Here is a 25110-nt window from a genome sequence, read left to right as displayed (position 1 = left end):
AAATGACATTACCAAAAACTTATAATGCCCATACATAGTGCGGAAAGCCGTCTTAGGGATATCCACCTTCCTAATCTTCAACTGATGGAACCCAGACCGAAGATCTATCTTAGATAAGAACTTTGCACCTTACAACTGGTTAAACAGATCATCTATCAGTGGGAGAGGATATTTGTTCTTGACCATTACCTTATTCAACTGCCTGTAGTCGATGTATATACAAATAAAACCATCTTTCTTGTGCACGAACAACACCAATGCACCCTATGGGGAAACACTAGGATAAATAAACCCTTTGTTTAGAAGATTTTTAATTTGCTTTTTGAGTTCCCTTAACTCAGCTGGAGCTATTTTATACAGAGGAATAGAAATTCATGAGTGTCTCAAAGCAAATCAATACCAAACTCTATTTCTCTATTCGGAGGGACATCTAGAAGTTCATTCGGAAAGACCCCTGGAAACTCATTAACCACAGGGACCAAAGACAAAAGAGGACCTTCCGAATTAGAATCTTTAACCCGAACCAAGTGATAAAGACAACCTTTAGAGATTAACCTTCGAGCTCTAAGATAAGAGATAAACTTCCCCCTAGGTGCTATGAAACAACCTTCCCATTCTATTTTTGGCTCACTAGGGAACCTAAATATGACCCTACGGGTTTGACAATCCAAATTTTCATAACAAGAATGGAACCAATCTATGCCCAAGATTACATCAAAATCTACCATACCCAACTCAAATAGATCTGCCAAAGTCTTCCTACTACTCACAGATACCACACAACCCCTATAGACCCGTTCAGCAATGACCGAATCTTCTACCGAGGTAGAAATAGAAAACAGATCCAAAATAGTTTTTGGATCAAAACCAAAAGACACAACTACATAAGGAGTCACATAGGGAAGGGTAGAACCTGGATCAAGCAAATAATACATGTCATGAGAGAAAATTTTTAACGTACTAGTAACAATATCAGGCGATGCCTCAGATTCCTGATGGGACGCCAAAGCACACAACCTGTTCTAACCAACACTGGAACTAGGAGCAGTAATAGAAGCATATTCCATACCTCTGGGTGTAGGAACGGAAGATGAAGCCACCAGAATCTTATTCTCCCCCATAGCAACCTTGTTAGACGGATAATCCCTGAGCCGGTGGCCTACTTGGCCACACTTGAAGCACTTATGCCTACCTTCCTTATAGAATCCCTGATGAGGACGACCACAAAACCGACAAGAAGAACCCAAAAAAACAGACTGATCTCTGCTTGTCAGAGACTGGGCCCCCTGAGCACGAGAATTATCACCACCATGATGACGCCTATCGCCTGACTGCTGGGGGTAAGGAGCACTGACAGTAGAGAAGGAACCAAAACTCCCCCAATTCCTTTTCTTGTATTTCCTACCATATCTACTACCTTGAAACTCGGCACCTCCCTAATAAAAAAACTTACCCTGCTTACCCTGCCTGTCTCCATATTCTGTCTACCTTCTCTTGTCATTCTCAACCTACTGCATATGAACAGTCAGAGTCAACATATCAATATCTCTTATGATCAAAGAAGTCTTGCTCTATAGAATTAAATTTTTGTTCATCCAGAAGCAAACTTTCTCATTCTCAACCTCATATTAGCCACCAAATTAGTAGCATACAGTGACAACTAATGGAACTTCAAAGCATACTCTTTTACAGACATTCTCCCTTGCCTGAGGTTCACAAACTCCTCCATCTTAGCTTCTTCCAACTTTTGAGGAAAGAACTGATCTATGAAAGCATCAGAAAAGGCCTCCCACAAACCATCCCCTTCTACATTACCTTTATCTCTGTCCCACTCCTCATACTATAGACAAGCAACCTATTTGAGTTGATAAGCTGCAAAGTTTAATCCTTCCTTATTAGTATCCCTTATTACCCAAAAGATCTTCAAGCCCTGTGGTTCTTCCTCCACCTTTACTCCCATAAAAATTAAAGGATCCATCTTCATAAACTGTTGAAGCCTAGTGGCCTCAATAGATACAACATTGGTCGTACCTCGCTCGGCCTGAGAAGTAACCAGTTGGGCAATAGCATGCATGGACTGACGAAACTCAGCACTTGTCACATTACCCCAAGGGACTTGAGGAACAGTATGAGGAATATGAGAAACTCCGGTACAATTAAGAACAGGACCATGATATTGAAAATGTACTCAAGACATAGAGGTACTCCTTCAACATTATCCCCAGTTGGGATGAAAGAATTTCCTTGTGTTCCAGATCTAGGATGCATAATCTGTGAAAGAATTTCCTTGTGTTCCAGATCTAGGATGCATGATCTGAAAAATGAATAAACAAAGATTAGAGGAAATTCCAGGGTAAAGAAGTCAATCTTGAAGAAAGAATACCAAGAAAGTAAAACATTCCTAGATGTCTTGCAGCCTCTCCCTTATGAGTGCGGTGCGCTACACACCCCTAAAAGTGACTCTACTCAATACGGCTTTATGGACTCTCAATTGACCATTAACCTAGGCTTTGATACCAACTTGACACAGCCTGAACGGTGGTCTTGTCATAATGGGCATCCTAAGTCCACCTAGGATCGGGGAGCACCCCTTTAACCTAACCCAACCACCTTACACAGCCTTAGATGAGCTGAATTTTGAGTTTATAACAAGATTGCACAATGCTCTCATAAATACTTTAGGAAAGGGTCATAACCATGACCAACTCAACCAAGTCTGCCCATACCAATCTAGCCATCTATACCATATTAAACCATAGAGAATATTGAAACATAATATGAAAGTCAAACCCAAAATATAATACAATGGTATGGTGAGAATTTATGTTCGATGATGCCAACCTCCCAGGTTATTCCAAAGCCAAGGCTGACACCAATAACGATCTTACCCATTCCAACCCCCAGAAGTACCACAAAGCCTCTGTCCCAAAGAATACAAATTTTTAGTTGGGACATGCCCCCAACCATGGCCAAAACCAATATCAGGAAAGGAAATAAAAATTCTAAGAATGTCCAATATGAAATGATGCCTTCCGAAAGGATGGAAGTTCACCACTTCAGTCCAATAAGTTGTCCCCGAATCAAGTACTATGAAGGAGGATTTGAATATCCAGTTCCTGCATAGCATGAGTATAAAGCCACCAGTAGACGGGTTAGCGGGTGAACACCAGCATGAAACTCAGGATAAGGATAAAGTAATGATAGTTGAAAAAACCAAGTGAAAACCATTCAATACAAATAACCATACATATATATAAGTGTTGTGAAAAGGGAACAGGTTTAGTATGCAATTTAAAACCTTAACATAGGTCGTGTGGCTTAGCCGTCCTACCACCCCCAAGCCATATAAGTTCAGCTCCCTCTGCTGAAAGGGTCCTAGTGCATGTAGCCGCATGACTAGGCAATAATCCTGGGATGACTAGCACATCCCTCCTATATAAACGTGACACTTGCACGTGGCCATCGAAAACCCCTCATATCAGTAAATATGAGTTTCTGGTTTTGATCCCCCTGGGATCGCCACATTCCATGGCTTAGCTTACACTTCTCACCATTAATACCCAATTAAAACCAAGTCCAAACAATTTAATTATCCATTTATTAACCAAGGATATTCAATAAACCACTGGTATCGTCATACCACCATACTTGCAAGCATTATTAATAGCCATACTATTTAGATTAGGGGGACTCTTGGTGCCCTTTCTGTTTACCATATTAACCTCTTGGGAGACTACCATGTTCTCCATAATCATAACCAATTAGCCTTTAACCTTTGTAAACCTTTTAAAGGCTGACCAAGAAAAGTAGTAAATAAAGCATATAAAATACACACTAAGGGCACATCACCTGTAATAAAAAATGTCCCACAACTGTACCTCACACCTCTTATACTAACAGTTCTATAGTAATACCATACATAATAAAAGAACACACCAGATAGAGATACAAATATACATAATATCACATACAAGTAGAATAAAAGAAGAACTTGTATAATCAAGATCGTTAAGTACAAATAAGGGAAGTTAGAACAATTAGACATTAACAAGTCAAGATTTAGAACAAATAGATAGATAACAAGTCAATATGGCTATTCAATCATAACATAAACATGATAAAGCAAGCACAATGTATATGACGATGATGATGCCTGAGATCGTCACACAGTCTCCGTATACACCTAGAGAGCCCAAACTTCCCAGTGTAGGACCCATGGAGGATTCATCAACCCATATACTACCCCGTATACACCTATAGAGCTAAAGCTCTTCGTTAACCCATATAAAATCAATATCCATGAATATTCTCCACATATCCTTTAGAGAGGTCTATGAAATTCAATGTTTCTAATATTTCTAGAATATCCAGTATTTCCAATATTTCCAAAGCACATACATAACATGAGACATAAACCAAGTGAGATCAACAACAACAACAACAAGTATATACAAAATATACAACAAACAAGTGAAATTATGCATATGTGCTATGAGGATATAAAGTTTACAATCACTCCCAACGAGTATTTTCACAACAGACCACATAATGTATTCCAAAACCAACCACAATGATATATTTTTTCAACCACATGTGCCATTATTCGCTCATTATTTCTAACCATCCATTAATTTTCACAAGTTTCATATGCCCACAAGTATGAATATATCAAAATACACCAATGGTACCACAATAGGTATTTTAAACTACACAATACGATTATTCTCATGTATTAAAGGCTATCAACATCATATGGGACCCTATACAGTCACAGATATAACATAAAATCTTAGTTTAAGCAATCACATCACATATAGGCCCCCACACGGGCACAATACATAGATAGCCATTTTTCATGATTAGTTTTCACTATTAACATGCATTTTGTACTATCATTTACTACCTAACCCAGTCTGAAAGAGTTAAGACCTAAATCGAATGATGGAACCGGTCTACAACACTTCAATCATAAATCCCTACTTCTCACAAATGGTTCTGAAATCAACTAAAACCTAAAAGCATAGAATCTATGTGTCAAAATAAAGTTAACTATACCCATATTGCCTACTTTTGATTTGGGATCAAAATGGACTCCCGAAATGAGTTTTCGAAAAAGAAGGGCAAAATTATAACTTTACTTCAAAAATGTGTTTCCCATATTTTTAAAAATCTATAGCTGAAAATCCAAGTCAAATAGAGTAAAAAACAAGGCTCAAATCAAAGAAAAATTATTTTTGAGTTGTACCAGGTAAAATCTTTGAAATTCGTGTTAAAATCAAGAATAAAAATTGTTTTGAAGGTTAAATTTATTAAAAACTAGGAATTATAAGATTAAACATTATTTAAGTGAAAAGGAGTGAAATAGGGGGAAAATCAAGCCCTAAGACTTTTGAGTTTCTGAGAAATTAATCAAGAATTGGAATAAAAAAGGATGAAATCTCATCTTAAGTCCGTAGTAGAATCAAGCAATAGATGTTAATATAGCTTCCCAAGTTTCCACAAGCTTCACTTTTAAGCTCTCACACTATTTTAATGTTTAACTCTCAAGAGGCAAGGTGAATAGTTGTTTTTATATTGCAGATTTTTTACACCAAAATTTTAAGTCCCAAAATGGACTTCAATGGGATTTCGGGATTCGTTCGGAGTATGATATATGCAAACATACTTTGCAACCACACTAAATTCAATGCTCTAGACTCAATGACTATATCAAAATTTTGAAAAAATGTTTTTCACAAACTTGACTTGACCCCCAAAATACGAAATCGCAATTTTTCAAACTGAGGGTCAAAATTAGATTTAAAAGTCGTAACAGCACACAAAATATGCTACAACCCTAACATCAGCGTTCCGGATCCTCTGGCGTAGTCTATTTGGCCATCCATTGCACAAATCAAAATATATCCACATTAGTCTGAAATAAGGCTATCAAAGCCACCAAAAACCACGATATCGCATAAATGGTACCAAAATGCATCGTGAATCTTGTCAATCACCCTCACACCCTAGAAATACCATAATGCAACTAAGAAAAGGGTAAAATAGTCAAATCACACAAAATCATAAATTTCACATAGTTTATCAAATTTTCAGGTCATTACATCATCCACCACTAAAAATTCTAGTTTGTCCTCGAACTAAGGCAAAGAAATACCTGAATCAACTAAGAGATAGGGATAGGAACAACGCATATCAGACTCGACCTCCCAAGTAGCCTCATCTACAGGTCAATATCACCACTAAACCTAAACCAAAGGGATAACTCTAGAACGCAACTGTCTAACATCCCTAGCCAAAATGGAGATCGGTTCCTCAACAAAGGACACCCGCTCATCTAACTGAACTGAGTCCCACCGAATGACATGGGACTCATCAAGAATTTAGTGGCAAATCATAGAAACATAAAAACTAAATGAACAGCTGACAAACCTAGAGGCAAAGCTAACTCATAGGCCATATCACCAACAGTCCAAAGATTCTTAAATGGACCAATATACCAGGGGATAAGTTTTCCCCTCTTTCCAAACCTCATCACACTCTTCATGGGTGAAACTCAAAGGAAAACACGATCACTAATACCAAATATCAAGGCACAAAGCCTACATCTGCATAGCACTTTTGTATACTTTGATTCGCTCAAAGTCTATCCTCAGTGATTCGGACTCCGTCCAAAGACTCACGAAGCAAGTCCATACTTCAAGGCCTCACCTATGAAACATCAAACCAACCCCACCAGTAGTGGTAACTAAAATCACGAAACATCTTAGTCACTCCCGGATGGATGGAATATCTAGAACAATGGGCCTCCTCTAAGATCAACTTAATCCAATCACCTACTCTCAGCACAGAAACTCAACCCTCAATCTTTAAAACTCCATCCAAAAGAAGTAAGGCTTTCTTAGCTTCACCAGTGAACAAATTATCTCAAATCAACCTCAATCCAACATCATCAAATTGATGAGCTCGAATCAGCTCCATCAAAGAAGATCTAGCCTCCACAAATGCCAAAATGCGGCCAAGTGTCAAAATATTAAGCCTAACCATCTGGTTAGCTAAATAATGAACCTCTAAGGCTAAAAGTCTCTCCTGAGTTAAAAGAAGTGCCAAGCTACCCATTCTTGTCGACTTTCGGCTCAAGGGATCCACAACCACATTAGCCTTGCCCGGATGGTAGAGAATAGTTAAGTTATAATCTTTAAGTAACTTAAGCCAATGATACTTTCTCATATTAAGATATCACTGGGTGAAGAAGTACTGAAGGCTACCATGATCTGAGAAGATCTCACAATGGACTCCATACAAGCAGTGCCTCTACAACTTCAAAGCAAACACAACCACACATAACTTTAAATCATTGGTAGGATAATTTCTCTCATGAGGCTTTAACTAACGAGATGTATAAGCAATCACCTTGCCCTCATATATCAACACAGCATCCAATCCAATACCTGAAGTATCACAAAATACGATAAACTACACCCTTCTTAGAAAAAGTCAATATAGGAGATAAAGTCAACAAATCCTTGAGCTTTTAAGAGCTCATTTCATAAGCATCAGATCGCTAAAAAAAAATCTTTTTCTGAGTCAACATAGTTAAAGGAACTTGAATATATAAGAAACCCTTAAAAAAACACCAATAATAACCTGCCAAGCCAATAAAACTCTGAATCTCAGTAGGCAAAATAGGTTTAGCCCAATCACGAACTACTGCAACCTTGGATGGATCAACTATGATACCTTCCTTAGTCACCACACAACCCAAGAAAGAAATAGACTCTAACTAAAACTCACACTTAGATAAATTCACATACAACTTCTCATCCCTCAATCTCTGAAGCACAATTCGTAAATACTCCTCATGCTCAGCCTCACTCTTGTAATAAACAAAGATATCATTTATAAATACAATAACAAAGGAAACAAGATATGATCGAAACATCTGATTCATCAACTCCATGAACACGGAAGGGGCATTGGTCAACCCAAAGGACATGACCTAGAAATCATAATGACCATATTAAGTTTGAAATGCTTTCTTCAAAATATCTAAAGCTCTAATCCTCAACTGATGGTAATCGAATCTCAAATTAATCTTAAAAAATATCGCAACACCATAAAGTGATCAAATAAATCATCAATGAGAGAAAGAGGATTCTTATTCTTAACTGTCACCTTATTCAACTGTCGATAATCAATACACATCCGCATAGACCCATCCTTTTTCTTCATACACAAGGAAAACACACCCTAAGGTGATATACTAGGTTGGATAAATATCTTATCCAATAACTCTTGCAAATGATCCTTCAATTCCCTCAACTTGGCTGGGTCCATCCTATAGTGAGGAACAGAGATGGGCTTGGTTCCCGGATCAATATCATAGCAAAATTAATATCACAATCCAGAGGCATACCAAGCCAATTTGTAGGGAATACATCCATAAACTCATGAACAACACAAACAAAATCTAATAAAGAAGGTGAAAAAATAATAGCATCACGAATATAAGCCAAATAAGTAAACATCTCTGCTCAACCAATCGACGAGCCTGAACACAAGAGATAACCCTCTTAGGACCCGAATGAAAAGAACTATTCTAAGCTATCCTCGACATACCCAGCGAAGCTAAAGTCACGGTCTTAGAAAAATAATCTAGGACAACATGATAAATAGTCAATTAATCCATACCCAAAATAACATCAAAATCAACGATATCTAATATAAACAAGTCTACCGAAGTCTCACAACCAAAGAAAGTCACAGTAAAAGATCAGAACACCTGATCCACCACTAAATAATCACCTATTAGGGTAGATAGGAAAGAGACTCACTAACAAAATCAAGACCCAAAGAAAAATACACAAACACATAGGAGAAAGTCAATTCAGGATTATATAATACAGATCCAGATTTGAAATAAATGGGGATAATAAATATGGTCACAATGTTTGAAGCCTTTGCCTCAGGTTTGGATAGTATACCATAACACTGCCCACAACTACCAACCGCCTATGTTCACCCACAACCACCCCCATGACCTCTACTACCTCTGCCCCTAGCACCTCTAGTAACACCCCTAACTCTCACGGCCATAACAAAAGTAGCTCTAAACACATGGTGGGGACAGTTATTTGCCACATGGCTAACCTCATTGCATACATAGCAAAGTTTAAACTTGATGTAATGGCCATCCTGCATTGTAAAGCCAGATGATCCACCACCTGAACTCTATAAATTCGCCAGCACTGATCTGTCCTAATATCTATGAGAATGTCAAAAATCTCTCCCATGAGAAACCTGACCTTTAAACTCACCAAAAAAGTGCACCTTCTTGAAGCCTACCTGAGATGCCCAAAGAATACCATCAATCATCTTAGCATGATAAATAAAACTCTAAAAAGATGCCCCAAATACAACCATTTATGATGTAGCCAACTGAAAAAAGACATCCAAACCCTTCACAAACTTCCAAATCTTCTCAAACTCAATAGAAATACTAGTATAGGAATATCTAGACAAGGCATGAAAGTGTTCCTCATACTTTTCTACAATTATAGAGCCCTGCTTCAGGTGGTCAAACACATCACACATCCAATCTCTTAAACTATAAGGCCAAAATCTCTCAAAAAGGGCATTGGCAAACTAATCTCATGTCATCTCAGGAGCATCAACAAGTCTGCTACCAACAACCAATCTCTACCAATATCTAGTTACATCTCTCAATTGATAGGTAGCATAAGTCATTCCATGCAACTTTAACAAACCTAAATTATGTAACTTCTCTCAGCAATCAATCAAACACTCATAGGCATCCTCATCCACAACATCACTAAACCTAAAAGGACCCAAATAAGTAAATCTCTTAAACCTCATTTAATCCGTAGAAGATATCATAGTACTCACAGTAAGAGGATGCATAATGAATCTAGCAGGCTGAGATCCCATCTAAGGATGTAACATAGATGAAGGTTAAACTTTCAACCTCGGGATACTATGTTCAAATGTTAATGCTGGAACAGGAATAGGACTCAGGGTATGAGAAGTACCCAAAACAAAACAAGGTGTAATAGAAGGATTTACACTCTGAACTGGAGGAGCACCCAGCATAACCAAAGGAGAACCCTCTAAACGCGTCAGTAGACGCACCAAGAACTCCTTATACATTGGGGAAGATGAACCCTAAAGAATTAGAGTAGAAACTACACCTTCAACTTGCTCAACATGAGGCCTAAGGAGAGTCCCCTAGTACTCCACCTTGATGGAGATAAACTATGAGCCTGTACCCTCCCTCGAGTTCGTCCATGACCTAGGCTCACCCTGTTAATTAAACCCTCTCTCCAAAATCAAGCTTTGCATCACTGACCTCATGGGACCTAGTCAACACTAGCTGTGTAGAAAGAGTGAAACACAATACAGAACACAAGATATGAAAAAACATTGTATGGTAAGAAATAAAATAGGAGAAGTTTCATAAAGACATCCTATAGCCTCTTCAAGATAGATACAAACTTTATGTATCGATTCATGGGACTCTATTAAACATCTTATTCTTACACCATTGAGACCAATGAAAACCTGGCTGCTCTGATACCAATTTATCATGACCCAAAGTCTAAAGATCATGATGGTACTCATTGTAGCGAACCTTGTTGAGTAAGTCTATCATCCAAACTGATACACAAGTAGAAAAAATAGAAATACCCCTAAGGTAGGGCTTTTAGAACAAAGCCGAACCACATAAGTATAAATAATATGGAAAGAAACATATACAAAACCATATATTCCCAAAAATTGATGTCAATAGTATAAGAACTACTAATATAAATGATAAGCCAAATACATCAAAAATATCCACACAGGGTCAATATCTGTCTTCGAATACAAAGAAATACATAACTACTATAGACAGATAAGGGTGAACTCTAGATGCATGAATGTCCAACTGCTACCTTAAGTAATTTGAAGGCGCTCAAAATCAACCAATTTGAGATGCAGTTGAGCTAGGACCTACACTAAAAGGGTGCAGTAGGCGTGAGTAAGGTCCACTTGTACTCGGTAGGTATCATAGGCCATCCAAGCAAAGACAGAACAATTAGACATAACAAGTCAAGATATAGAACAAATAGATAGATAACAAGTCAATATAGCCATACAATATAAACACAATAAAGCAAACACAATGTATATGATGATGATGATGATAATGAATGAAACCATCGTACAATCTCTATATACACCTATAAATCTAAATCTTCCTAATGTAGGACCCATAGAGAGTTCTTCAGCCAATATACTACCTCGTATACATCTACAAAACTAAAGCTTTTGATGTAGGACCCATGGGGGATTCATCAACCTATATACAACTATATATATGACTCTTCTCCACATATCCTTCGAAGAGGTTTATAAAATCTGATGTTTCCAATATTTCTATAATGTCAAGTATTTACAGTATTTATAATATTTCCAAAGCACATAGAAACATGAGACACAAATTAAATGAGACCAACAACAACAACAACAGGTATATATGAAACATATTAAAAAATAAGTGAAATTATGCGTATGATGCCATGAGGATGTAAAGTTCACAATCACTCCAAATGAGTATTTCCACAACCAACCACATAATGTATTTCCATAACCAACCATAATGATACATTTTCACAATCACATGGGCCAATATCCACTCATTATTTCCAACCTTCCATAAATTTCCACATGTTTCATATGCCCAAAAGTTTGAATATATTATAATAAACCAATGGTACAACAATAGGTAATTTCAACAACACAATATAATTATTCGTATGTATTCAAGGCTATCAACATCATATAGGACCCCACACGGTCACACATATCACATAATTTCTTAATTTCAGCAACCACATCACATATAGGCCCCCACATGATCCAATACATAGATAATTATTTTTCATGATTAGTTCTCACCCTTAATATTTATTTTGCACCATTATTTACTACCCAACCCAGACTAAAAGAGTTAAGTCATAACCTACCTTAAATACCAAAATCGGTCTCCAACACTTCAATCACAAAGTCCTACGTCTCATGAATGGTTCTAAAACCAAGAAATATAGAATTTATGCATCAAAATAAAGCTAACAATGCCCATATTGTCTATATTTGGCTCGGGATTAAAATGGACCCTCAAAACGAGTTTTCAAAAAAGAAAGGCAAAATTGTAACTTTACTTTAAAATCCTTTTTTTTATATTTTTAGAAATCTACAGATAAAAACTCAAGTCAAATCGAGTTAAAAACAAGGTTCATATCAACGAAAAATATTTACGAGCTTTACCGGGTAAAATCTTTGAAATCCATGTTAAAATTGACAATCAAAGTAGTTTTGAAGGTTAAATTGGTGAAAACTAGGAACTATATGATTCAAACATTTTTCAAGTGAAAATGAGTTAAATTATGGTTTAAAATCAAGCCTAAGATTTATGAGATTTTGAGAAATTAATCAAGAATTAGAGTAGAAAAGGATGAAATCTCACGTTAAATATGTAATAAAATTAAGAAATAGATATTAATCTAGCTTCACAAGCTCCCACAAGCTTCACTTTTAAGCTCGCACACTATTTTAGTGTTTAACTCTCAAGAGGCAAGGTGAAAGAATAGAAAAATGGGCAAAAAAGAGGGGCAAAAGCTATTTTTATATTGCAGATTTTTTACACCAGATTTTTAAGTTCAAAAATAACTTCAATGGGGTGCCCCAAAATTCATTCAAACTATGATATAAGCAAATAAACTATCTAACCATAATTAATTCGATGCGCAGACTCAATGGTAATATCATAATTTTGAAAAATATCATTTTCACAAAGTTGACTTCCGAAATTCAAAATTGCAATTTTCCAAATTGAGGATCGAACTAAGATTTAAAAGCAGTAAAATCATACCAAACATGCTGTCACCCTAAAATCAATGTTATGGATCTGCTGGCATGGTCCGTTTGGCCATCCGTTGCACGGATCAAATGATATCTACATAAGTCCGAAATAAGGCTCTCAAAGCAACCAAAAACCACAATATCGCATAAATGATACCAAAATGCATCGAGAACTATGCCAATTACCCCAACATCTTAGAAATACTATAATGCAACTATGAAAAGGGGTAAAATAGTCAAATCATATAAAATTATAAATTTCACATATTTCATCAAATTTATATGTCGTTATAGAGTGGTAGATGATGAAGGAATAGAAGTAGATGGAGTGTTATCAATGAAAGGTATACCATTATTATAGTCTGCAGGTACAAAAGGAGGATAGTCAGAATAGAAAAGAGTAGGAAAAGAATAAAAAATAAGAGGATAAGTAGAGGGTGCAGTGAAAGGAAAAACTAATTTAAAAAAAATTGACATCCCTTGAAACAAAAAACTTGTGAGTTTCAAGATTCAATAATTTATAGCCTTTTGGATTAAAAGGTTAGCCTAGGAAAACACATTTGATAGCTCTTGGATCAAGTTTGGATCAAAATTGAGTGAGAGTTCTTGCATATCATAAACAAGCAATAGCCCTTAGTGAGTTAATATTTATGATTTAGAGAAAAAAATCTAGTAAGGTGAGTTGTAACCTAAAACCCTAGAAGGTAATATATTTATCAAATGAGTTGCAGTCAAGAGACACTCACCTCGATAAGGCATAGGTAAGTTAGATTGAAACAAATAGGCTCTATAAACTTCTAATAAGTATTTTTGCTTTCTCTTAACAATCCTATTTTGTTAAGGGTTGATATATAAGAGGCCCGATGAATGATACCTTTCAAAGAAAGAAAATTTGAAGTATATAAACTTGTCCCAAGTTCTTTTGCATTATTAGAATTATTATCTTTACTTTTGTGTTAAATTGTTACTCTACCGTGGGTAACAACTGTTGTAAAACATGAAAAGCATTGGTTTTGGTTTTTAAAAGGTATGACCAAGTTCCCCTACTAAAATCATCAACGATAGTCAAGAAATATATGTGACCTTCATGAGTAGGAACTTTATAAGGTCCCTAAGTATCCATGTGAATAAGTTAAAAAATTGATGTAGTAGAAATGGAACTAACAGGGAAGGGTGGCTTAGTTTGTCTTACCTTAGCACACACATCACAAGGTAGATCAATAAGTAGTAAAGAAGTAACAAGGAAATAAAATACATGCTTCATACTAGAAATAGGCAAATACCCCAATCTTTGATGCGATGGCTTATATTAGAAATAGATTGACTAGAAATCAGAAGAAAATGAAATTCTTTAAAATTGGTGATAAATGAAACATCTCTAGAATTTTGAAGAATAGGCTGATTACAAGAAGAATATAAAACTAAATTTTCTGAAGGAAATGATCCAGACTAAATTGAAGATGTCCTAGACTTGGTAGGACTTGACTTTAGTAAGTATAATCTTTCTCTAACCTCCCTAAGAATCACTGGACTCTTCATTAAAGGGGCCTAAAAATAGCACCAACAGAAGAAAATATGAGTGAAAATTAATTTTGGGTACTAAACCAATAGACTGAGAGTAAGTTAAACTTGAAATTTCGAATAAAAAGGACATTGTGAATGATCAGATCTAAGAAAAGGACCACACTTCCTTTATGTGTGACCTTCAACTTATGTTACTTAGGTAGATTAACATACAAGGCACTAAGGAGAGCTGTTAGGCTTGTTAGAAATGATATCATAAGTCATATATTCAGAAGCACCAAAGTCTAAAATCCAAGAGGATGAGTTAACATTCGATAAGAAAGAATAATAGAAAGAATTAAAAAGAGGGGTGATTACACGAACACAGTTGGCAGAACCAACAACATTAGAGTATTGGTTGCTCTGTTGTCCATTCTTGTTATCCTGAAAAAGGTGACAATATTGATTATGTTGAGCATGACTGAAACATTTACCATGACCTATATCCTCTATAGCATTAAAACTTGAGATTTGATTGTTATTTTGTCTACTCATAGAATGACTCTTTTCACTATTGTAGTGCCTGTTAATAAAATATCTAGTGTTATTTTTGGTTTATCTACTCATGGATTGAATACTTTCTTACCCTCCATATTAATATTTCTTTGGCTTGGTGAACTTGAAATCTATACAAAAATCTTATTAACCTGTAACACCTTGTAATGGTATGGTTTGAGAACTTGCAATGAGTGCAAAACTTTTCTTCTTTATGTTTTTCAAATGTTGGGTTGAATTTGTCCAATGTTCCATTAAAATTCTAAGGTTTGAGGCTCTTGGATTTGTGTTGAATCTATTGTTGCTAGCTACGAAATCTACCTCAGAAGTATGAGTAGAAACATGAACCTCTCTTTGATTTTCATCTTATATGAGTAAAGAATAGGCATGTGCTACAGATGATGAGGGTTTCAGCATAAGAATGCTGCTCTTGACCCCTGAATAGGTCTCATTGAGACCCATTAAAAAATGGATTTGTCTTACATCTTGATGAGATTTTAGGGTTTTGAGCTTTTCTCCACACATACAACTGCAAGAACAATGAACAAAGGTATTAAAAACATCTAGTTCATCCCATATCTTCTTTACCTTCGTTTAATAAGTAGCAATGTAGTTTTTTCCTTGCACTACATCATTGAGATCTTTTGAAGTAGATAAAGTTATGCTCTATTATATTGACCAAACCTAGCTGATAGATATGACCAAATTTCTTTTGCAGTTTTTGAACATAACACAGAATCTTCAATATTCTTTGAAAGAGAGTTCAAGATCCAAGAGATTACCATATCATTACACCTGACCCCTGCTTGGTGTTGTGATGAATATAAATCTGGTTCATCTAGTGAACCATCAATGAGACCAAGCCAATTCGTTGCTGACAGTGCTATCACTATGGCACAACTCCAGCCAACATACCCCTTTCCATCAAAAATAGAGTTCACTATTTACATACCCAAGGAATTTGCTAGATGAACGTAAAAGGGGTTAGATAAATCCTAAGGTGATGATGTTTCTAGTAGTGTAACCACACTCTATTGAGTATCTGTAACGGTATGAAAGAGGGAAGAAAAAGAAAGAGTAGGAAAAAAAGATAAAGAGACCAGAAATTAAAAAAATTCTTACTGCTCTGATACTATATAGGAAATAACAAGCACATGATATGGAAATTTTTTGATCTGTATTTCTTCATTTACAGCGTTCCATATATACATCTAATAGGAATAGCATAGAAGCTTCCAATTATATAACTAACTATATAGGTGTCCTACACATTACTGATTTAGTGTTAACAATAAGGAATCAAAGTAATTTTGTCCATTTATCAAGGGAGTAATGGATAGTATAATGATAATATTTACTAGGTATATGATGTAAAAGGATGAATTATATTGTTCTTGTAATGATAAGTATTAGTACAAATATGCTTTTGTAATAGAGGCCCAATTCTCTTAAAATAAGAGATGAAAGCGAAAAAATCTTTGTCAGAGCAGATCTTTGTCATTTCATTTGATATGGACAATGAGAAACTTTGGGAGAATTCCTATAATCAACAGTTGTTTAGTTCTAAATTAATGTAAAGGCTTAAGTCATTGCTAGCCACTTAAAGTTGTCCCGAAATTTCACTTAAACCCCTGAATTCAGACATGTACCTATCAGGCCCTTCTTCATCTATAATTTTGTTTTAATTCTTAGCAATCTTGTTTTTACAGTGCATTTTGGGGAAAATTTTTCTCCTCATTGATCTGAAAATTAAAATATCTTCTTGAATCTTTTCACTTGAGTTCTTGAAAATTTAATTCTTGGTGAAGTTGCTTTTTTTTTTTTTGAAAAATTTAGTAGCAAGAAGACAAAAAATTTGATTCTTGACTGACAAAGGCTTAAAAATGTAGAATAGAATCTTATTAAAAAAATAAAGATCAAATTGGGTCAAAAAAATTTCCGCAAAACTTCATTTTTTCCGACTAACTTGATATGAATATCAAATTACTTTCTTGATATTATTAAAGAATTCGAATTCTAAGGAACCCACAACACAAGAAGAAGAAAAGATAACAATAAATATAAATTGATACTAATAAAAAAATTTCTCTAGCGAAACTTTATTTTTTCCGGCTAAATTGATATGAATCTAAAATTATTTTCTTGATATTATTAAAGAATTCAAATTCTAAGGAACCCACAACACAAGAAGAATAAAAGACAGAAACAAATATAAAATGACACTATTACTTCATTGGAAAACTCAAAAGAAATAAGATTGCTAAAAGAAGTTTGGAAATTATTTTTTACAGAATTTGATGGAGAAGAAGATGATACAAAGGGGGTGGGGAGGTAGGGAAAAGTTTCCTTTCTTGTACTTTTTTGATTAAAAATTATAAATTGTATTATAGATTTTTTTTAACAATTATTTTTTTTAATATCTTTTTGGATTTACTTGCCAAATGACATCATTTAATTTGTTATTTTGCCACGTCACCGTAATTTCACTACACACACTTTACATTTATAGCTAAATATTAAAAATGTGTTTAGATGGTTTGAATTCAAGTAGTAAAAATGTTCAATAGATACAAGACCAGTAGTAAAGGTATTCAATAGGTACAAGTCTGAGTTGAGGGGTTTTAAGTGAAATTTCAGGATAACTTAAAGGAGTTGTTGATGACTTAAGCCTTATGTAAATATTCATTAACTTCTTTACAAAAACTATCCAGTTCGAACAAATTCTTAGAATCTCTCCATCTGTCCCTGCTTGTTATATGAGTTATAGTCTCCCCATTCTTCGTAAATTCTATGTCTAATTTAACATTGTTATATAAAATAAAAAGAAATAAATATTATAAGTAGTAGAATGACCAGAGAGGGCAGTCATGTCGGCCTGATTTATACCATGACACCCAAACATGGTATTGAGACGTTGATTTAAATTGAAAGTAGGCTTAGGCAAGTTGCCTTCCACATTTGAAGCTTTTGATGTGAACCCATCTAGCCTTTCAAATCCCACTGCTTACCCTAGTCCACCTGACTTCATTGTATAAATTTCAAAAGTTCTCCTTACTTTCTTAAATTTACTATCAAGTCAAAATGATACAAAGAAATTAAAATGAAGAAAATACTATACTTCTATTTTTTGAGACAAAAACTTCTTCAACATGCGTGGTGCATAGCTGGTAATTGGATATAGTAATTCTTATTTGATTATATAAAATATAATAACTCATGACATGTTATAATTGGCTAAAAGATATTAATCATGAAAAACATATATTTTAAACCATCGATCAATACATACCAGTTGAACGACGTCTCGAGTGGCTATGGTGAGAATGTCCGTAAAAGAAACTTTATTTTTACAACTTGGAATCGCATTAATGGCGGATTTTGCTTAAATGACAGTGTCAAATCCATCTCTAACCAATGAAAGATATTTTGGGGTGATCTTTTCTACTATATTCCCCAATGTTTGATGCTATTATCACTGAAGCATCAGAACCCTACATCAAAATAGCAAATGAGCCAACCAAGTACTAAATAGTTGTTAAAGAAAATGCACTTTGCATTAAATTCACACTTTTAAGAATCCAGAAATTAGCCATAGATAAATTTCATAGATAAATAGCAAAATTTGTTACAAGTTTTGTTTTAGCGATAAATTATTATAAAATTCAGTTAGCTATGAGCAATTTAGCGATGATTTAGCAATGCAATTCAAAGCTAATCTCATTTCGTCTGTAGTGTCAAGATCAAAAGGTAGAATATGAACTTATAAGGATTGATCAACAAATCATGTTAGAGCACAATATTGCCTTAATTAAATGCAAAAGGTTTTTACATTTTGAACACTTTGTACTAGGCAAATTAACCAAGATCATACATAAATTATAAGCTAATATTCCTTCAATTAATACAAAATATTCTAACATGCACACTCATTTCTAGCTAGATGAAACTACTAAATCATATTAGAAATGTGAGTTTCTTCAATCAATATATATATACGACATTCGAACACTCAATACTAGACATTTAAAAAGTGAACAATATAACATGAAATCCTAACATTGGGGTGGGGCCACCTGACATTGGAGTAGGGCCAATATTTTTATAGGATGAAATTAGGTTTAAACTAGTTTTAATAAATATTAGTAGATTATAATGAATTATAAAATAATGGAATAGGAGCTGTGACTTAAACACATTGCATAGTCAGCTCAAGAGTTTGTTAGAGTTAGTTGTTTTAGATAAAACTAATTAGTGATTAGTTAGTTGGTTAGCTGATTAGTTAATTGATTAGTTAATGATGTACAAATATCAATAGTGTAGAGTATAGCATGTATATAAGGGAGAAGAGTGCACTCATTCTCCAGTAGTGATAGTATAGAGACAATTACTGATTCCTCGATCTGAGTGTATTGAATCTATTCATTTCTCTTACTTTCTATCTCTCTTCTTAGCTCACATGTCATACTTGCTGAATCCTATGTAGAAGCATGGTGTCAGAGCCCATCGGCTATTCATATAGTTTGTGTTGAACTAATATAAAGGTTCAAATGAAACAATTTGACACAATAATGGCGGTGGAAATCAATAATACTTTATCAGAGAAATTGAGTAATAATCATCAATTGTACTCAATTAGTTAGATACTTCTGAGTATTGCTGATCTCAATACAGAAAATAGGATCTAAAAACTTCTCTATTTGGAGTTAATCAATGAAAATTGCCATACTTGGATGTAAAAATTTAGGATTTATCAATGGCACTTGCAGTAGAGTAAGTTCTGGTTCAAATTTGACTGATCTGTGGGAACGATGCAATGTAATCGTCTTTTCATAGATCATGAATTGTGTTTTGAAGGAATTGCTAAGTGGAATTGTGTACTCTTCTGATGCATATTCAGTGTGAAATGATCTTAAAGAGGGATTCAATAAAGTCGATATATCTCGGATATTCTATCTACATCATGAGATTGCAACAACCTCTCAAGGTATAAGTAATTTTGCTGAATATTCACTAAATTGAGCTTACTTTGGGCAAAATTTAATTGTTTAGTCTTATTCCCTGGTTGTAATTGTGAGAAGTCACGTGAATTTGTGGAGTTCATGAAGAGGCAGAAGTTTCTACAGTTTCTAATGGGACTTAATGACTAATATGAACAAGCTCAAGGTAAAATCTTTATGTTATCCCCAATTCTATATGTAAATCAAGCATACTCTATAATGATCGAGAGAGAAAGACAAAGAGTGATTGCTCACACTATTGAACCTTCTGAAAATGTGAAAATTACTACTTTAATGAGCAATCGAAGTAGCACTTTTAATAGGTATAAAAAAATCTTCACTGGAATTCAAAGTATGAATACTATAAATTAACTGGCCATACCATGGATGATTTCTACAAGCTTCATTGTTACCCTCCAAATTTCAAATAAAAAAGAAAGAATGGAGTTGTTGTTTCTTCCAACATGAGAGACAAAGACTTTAAAAATAAGCCATATAACATGAGAGGAGATAATTCTAGGGACAGAGCCTATCATGTGAAGGGAGAGGTTGCTAGATTTCCAGATCGAACACATACTAAAGGAATATCAGTTGGAGTTGATAATCATAAAGGTCCACATATACCCTCTTATACTTAATATGAACAAATGATAAATATGTCAGAGAATACTTATTACTACAAACAAAGTAATGTAATATCTAGAGAAAGAACAAGCAGGTGAAAGTTCAGCAAGCATGTGTAAGTTGTCCATATTTGAAGCTGAGAACATAAGAGGTAACTTTTTTGTAACTCTTGTTACAGAGGTTGAAAAAACTGGTATTACTTCTACATCTTGTGTGAATAATGATAACACAAAATAGCTAATCAATAATGGTAAAACAAACCATATGTCTTCTAATATGGAATTGCTATACACAAGACAAGTCTGTGTTGGTGATAAAAATGTTCATCTACTAAATGAAGATATGGTTAATGTGTCTCATACTGGTTCTTATGATGTGATGAATGACTAGACTATTAGAAATGTATTATATATACCTAATTTTAGGTATAAATTGATGTCAGTGTCTAGGATAACTAAAGAGTTGAATTATTCAGTTAACTTCTTTCCTAATTCTTGTATATTCTAGGGCCTCTCAAGTGGGAAGGTGTTAGATATTGGGAAAGAAAAAAAATCTTATACTTACTTAAATACAAAGTGAGAGAAAAACCACATGCTTAACCTATTAAGGGATTGATTGCAATAAGAAATAAGGTTTATATATTGTTATGGCATAGAAGAATGACCCATGCCTCTATTGGAGCTATGCAAAAACTTCTTGATGTTACTTTTGATGATTGTAAACCAGTTTTAGATACTTGTGATATATGTACTTTTGTTAAGCATACTAGAATGCCATTTCTCTTAGTGAAAATAAATCTGCAGTTTTCTTTGATCTAATTCACTTGGATGTCTGGGGTCCCTTTCATGTTCAAACATTTGATGGATATAGAATATTCTTAACAGTTGTTGATGATTAGAATGACTAGGGTTTTTATTCTTAAACTGAAAAGTGATGATTTTGTAATTTTGAAGAATTTTATTCAGTTAGTGCAAATACAATTTCAGAAAACTATTAAGGTGGTCAGAACTGACAAAGGGACTGAGTTGAATAGAAATTGTCACAATTTATTCTCTACTCATGGGATAGTGCATATACGAACTTGTGCTTACACTCCACAACAAAATAAAGTTTTGGAGAGGAAGCACAGATATATTTTTGAGATAGCCAGAGAAATAAAATTTTACGTTCCATACCTCTTAAGTTTTAGGGACACTGTATATTAGGAGTTGTATACATAATAAATAGGTTACCTTCTTCTACCCTGGAAGGAAAAACTCCTTTTGAAGTATTCCGTGGTCATCTACCTACTCTTGATCATTTAAGATCCTTGGGGTTCTTATGTTTTGCCAAGAATCTTTCTTCAGGAGATAAGTTTGATGTAAGAGTTGTACCTGCAGTTCATATTGGGTATTCTACAGTCACTAAAGGCTACGTTCTATATAATTTGGTTACTCATTCCTTTTTCTTATCTAGAGATGTGTTGTTTAAGGAAAATGTTTTTCCTTTCAAAACTAAGTCTCTTTCTACTCCTATATTCCTAGACTTCTCTACAGATCCGTTTATTCTACCCTCTTAAGACTTTGTGCTGGATAATGAGGTGTTACCTCACCCTCTTAATAATGTTAATGATGATGTTGTTATTGACCAGTTGCCTACAACAGTAACACATATATATGCAGTTTATGATATACCTTTTGATGTGCCTATTAAGGTTATTACTAGACAGTCTACCAGAAAGCAGCCTACTTGGATGGCTGATTACATCTCTAATACTACTTCTGCAAAAACTCTATACTCACTCTTTTAGGTTTTAAGTCATCCCCATATCTCTCCTACTTATCAATAATATTTGACTATATTTTCTTGTGTTACTAAGCCTAAGACATATAATAAAGCTTGTTCCAATCCTAAGTGGACCAAAACAATACAAGAAGAAATTCTTGCCCTTGAAGATAATCATACTTGGAAGTTAGTTTCTCTGTCTCCGAGAAAGCATCTTAATGGGTGTAAATTGTTTTACAAGGTAAAGTTCAAAGCTAATTGTGAGGTTGAAAGATACAAGGCCAGACTAGTTTCTAAGAGATACAATCAGAGAGAAGGACTTGACTACCAAAACACTTTTTTCACCTATGGTGAAACTTGTTAATATCAAGAGTGTGTTGTCTATTTTTCAACTTCAGGTTGGCATATCCATCAAATGGATGTCTATAATGCCTTCCTTTAAGGTGACATTTTTGATGAGGTGTACATGTCTTTTCCTGAAGGATTTTCTAGCTAGGGGGAGTCTCAAGGACTGGTTTGTAGGCTAGTTAAATCCTTATATGGCTTTAAGTAGGCTAGCATACAATGGAATGTTAAACTTACAGATACATTGATTGCTTCAGGATTTATGCAGAGTAAGCTAAACTACTCATTATTTATAAAAAGACATTATGAGAAAATTATGGTCATTTTTGACATATGTTGATGATATGTTAATAGCGAGAAATGATTTAAAGCTGATAAAGCAGACTAAGCAAGAGTTGCATACTAAGTTCAAGATTAAAGACCTAGGAACTCAGAAGTACTTCCTAGCTATAGAATTTAGTAGATCTTATAGAGGAATACTGATGAATCAAAGGAAGTATTCTCTAGAAATGATAAATGAAGTTGGTTTTACTGGAGCTAAACCTTCCTAAACACCACTAGACAACAACATAAATTTGACTACTAGAGAAATAGGTGAAATAACAGAAGTATAAGATGATCTAGCATTAGAAGATATGGAATCATATCAAAGACTTATTGGTAGATTGCTTTACTTGACTGTGATAAGAACAGACATATGTTTTGTAGTGCAAACATTAAGTTAATTTTTGCAAGCACCAAAGAAATTCCACATGGAAGCAACACTAGGGGAGGTGATACACATAAGAAGAAAACCTACAAGGGGAATATTAATGAGTAGTAAGAAAAATAACAAGCTTATAACATATTGTGATGTTGACTGGGAAGAATGCCCAAAAACTAGGAGTTCTATGATAGGTTTTCTAGTTAAACATGGTGATTCTTTGATATCTTGAAAATTTAACAAGAAGATAAATATTTCAAGAAGCTCAGTAGAGTCAGAGTATAGGAGCATGGCTTCTGCAGTTTCAGAGATAGTGTGCATCACAGGTTGTACAAGGAACCAAGAGAAGAGTTAGAATTGTCAGTGGAACTCTATTGTAATAGCAACACAGCCTTACAAATAGAATCAAACCAAGTGTATCATTAATGAAAAAAACACATCAAAATAGATTGTTATTTCATCAGGGAGAAGGTTTAGATGGTCTTAACAAAACCATTATTCTTGAGAATATATGAGCAGCAAGAAGATAGTTTAACAAAAGGATTGATTAGATCACAATATGAGTATTTAGTTTCCAAGATAGGTGGTTTAGATGTATTCATACCTGCCAGCTTGAGGGGGAGTAATGGAACAAGAGTTATGACTTAAACACATTACATAGTCAACACAAGAGTTGGTTAGAGTCAACTTTTTTAGACCAGACTAATTAGTGATTAATTAGTTGGTTAGCTGATTAGTTGATTGATTAGTTATTGATGTAAAACTGTCAATAGTGTAGAGTGTAGCATGTATATAAAGGATAAGAGTGAACTCATCTTCAGTAGTGATAGTACAGAGACAGTTATTGATTGCTCTGTTTGAGTCTATTGAATTAGTTCATTTTTCTTACTTTCCATGTCCTTTCTTAGCTCATATTTCATGCTTATTGAATCCTATTTAGAATCATAAAATCATTCATGCACTAAATTTTCACATTTCTCAAAGTTACCTTTTAAAATTTTGATGCATGTATCATATCTTTGGATCTTCCAAACTCTTTTGAAATAAAACCTTTTTTTAATGAAATGGAAAGGTAAATCACTTCCAAACTTAACATTTAGAATATATTTGATCTTCTCTTGTATATTTTATATTCTCAAGCTTATCTATATGTAAGAATAAAAATAAACAAAATTCTTTTATGGAGAAATAGAGGGTCCTTTGATGTTTGTGATGTGGTTTTGTGAATGGTTGAGGACATTGCATATTTTTCTAGAATGAGATAACAGGAGCTTGTCCAAACACAAATTTTAGGTCAAGTGATTTTTGGTCTGCTAAATTTTATTATGAAGTAGTAGTCATTTACTTATTAATAATTGTTGAAGAAATGTCTGTCGAGATCTTTACACTCATTTGAATTTGAAACTTTTGCAACGGCAATATACACCGACTAAATAGGCTCGCCATTCATTAGTTTGAGCACTTTCACCTCCTTCTTTGGATTCATATATAACAATTTGCTCTACAAATCTTGAATATAATAATAGGGGTTAATATTTATAAGGGGAGGGAGCAAGGGTGCTCACTGAATGTCGAAAAAATAAAGCAAATGAAAAATCAAAGCACACTAAAAAAAATTGACATATTTTTGTTTGGTTTGATTTTGATTTTTAATTTTTAAAATTTAGAAAATTTGATTTAGTTTGATGTTAAACAAAAAAA

General features: G+C 34.3%; 1 pseudogene; it reads right to left on the bottom strand.

Moving 5' to 3' along the window:
- The window catches only part of LOC107869010, a 149488-nt pseudogene that overhangs the window by 111033 nt on the left and 13345 nt on the right, over window positions 1-25110 (bottom strand).

This window comes from Capsicum annuum, chromosome 4 (assembly GCF_002878395.1).
Source record: "Capsicum annuum cultivar UCD-10X-F1 chromosome 4, UCD10Xv1.1, whole genome shotgun sequence".
NCBI classification, from domain to species: Eukaryota; Viridiplantae; Streptophyta; class Magnoliopsida; order Solanales; family Solanaceae; genus Capsicum; species Capsicum annuum.
Note: the sequence above shows the minus strand (reverse complement) of the source record. Positions and strands in the feature narration are given on the sequence as shown.